At 46.4% G+C, this 1,488-nt stretch overlaps 1 non-coding gene across 1 annotated transcript; it reads right to left on the reverse strand.

The window, feature by feature from the left end:
* Positions 1-933: 933 nt before the first annotated feature.
* On the reverse strand, positions 934-1,005 carry TRNAI-GAU (transfer RNA isoleucine (anticodon GAU)). The gene has a single exon. It is a non-coding gene; the product is annotated as a tRNA-Ile (tRNA).
* Between the last annotated feature and the right edge of the window lie 483 nt (positions 1,006-1,488).

Here is a 1,488-nt window from a genome sequence, read left to right on the forward strand (position 1 = left end):
CAAGGTCACCCAGCAGGCTTCATGTTAGGGTTGCCAGGTCCCTCTTCACCACCAGCAGGAGCTTTTTGAGGTGGAGCCTGAGGAGGGTGGGGTTTGGGGAAGGGAGGGTGAACTGATCTCTATCGGCTGGAGATCAGTTGTAATAGCAGGAATTCTCCAGCTAGTACCTGGAGGTTGGCAACCCTACTTCATGTGGAGGAGTTAGTCCAGTTCTCCAGATTAGAGTCCACTGCTCTTAACCACTACTGATGAGAAGGACTAGATTACTAGTTGCAAAACTGGGTCAGTATGTTGTGGACACTCTGTTCTGGGCTTTGATGATCTGAGTTCTACTCCCAGCTCAACCGGCCATTTTTGAGTCTCAGACAAGTTACTATCTCTCATCCCAGTGTGCCCCACAGGGTTTCTCAAAGGACAAAACTGGTTTGCCTAAGTGTTCTCTTGAGCTTGCTGGAGGAAGAGCTTAAATCATTATAGATATCTAGATTATTACTTATGCCAGCTCAGGCTGGCTTACGTGGCTCTCTCCCCACCTCCATGTTATCTTTACAATAACCCTGAGAGGTAGGTGAGGCTAAGAGTAACTGGCCCAAGGTCACACCACATGTTTCATGGGATTTGACCCTGGGTATCCTAGGTCCTAGTCTTATAATTTAATATGATCAAACACTGCCGATGATGATGATGATAGTGTGCAATCAAGTCGCAACTGACTCATAGTGACCCCAGGACCATGAGGTATCCAAAGCAAGAAATGATTTGCCATTGCCTTCTTTTACATAGTTACCTCAGTCTTCACACGAACACATCGAGCTGCCTTATCGAGCTGCTCTTGGTCCATTGAAGTCAGTATTGTCTACTCAGACTGGCAGCGGCTCTCCAGGGTCTCCGGCAGAGGTCTTTCGCATCACCTACTTGTCTGGTTCCTTTAACTGGTGGTGCCAGGGATTGAACCTGGGACCCTCTGCATATCAAGCAGATGCTCTACCACTGAGCCACAGTCCCTCCTTCCTTGGTTGTCTCCCATCCAAGTACTAAGCAAGGTCAACAATGCTGAGTTTCCAACCTCTAGCAAGACTGGGCCAGGCTGACGGTCCTGAATGCTTGTGATAGGTTAATAGGTTATGTGTGTGTGTTAAGAGCCGTCAAGTCGCTTCCGACTCATGGCGACCCTATGAATGAAAGTCCTCCAAAATGTCCTATCTTTGACAGCCTTGTTCAGATCTTGCAAATTGAGGTTATAGGGGTGGTATTTTTTTAATAGATCAATGAAATAAAATCAAAGGATTGATTCTATCCCTGAAAACTCAAACATGAACAACTGCGCTAGCAATTCTGCAGCTATATATTTTAATCCTCCACATGCTGTTTCACCACAGGCCTACGGTTGCATTTTAGTGCAATAGGTGCTAATTAGCTCTCCTGCTGTGTCGCTATTACTGTATTGCCACAATGACAGCATATACTTGAGAGGGTGACTAATGTCGA

This window comes from Euleptes europaea, chromosome 8 (genome assembly GCF_029931775.1).
Source record: "Euleptes europaea isolate rEulEur1 chromosome 8, rEulEur1.hap1, whole genome shotgun sequence".
In the NCBI taxonomy this organism is placed as follows: Eukaryota; Metazoa; Chordata; class Lepidosauria; order Squamata; family Sphaerodactylidae; genus Euleptes; species Euleptes europaea.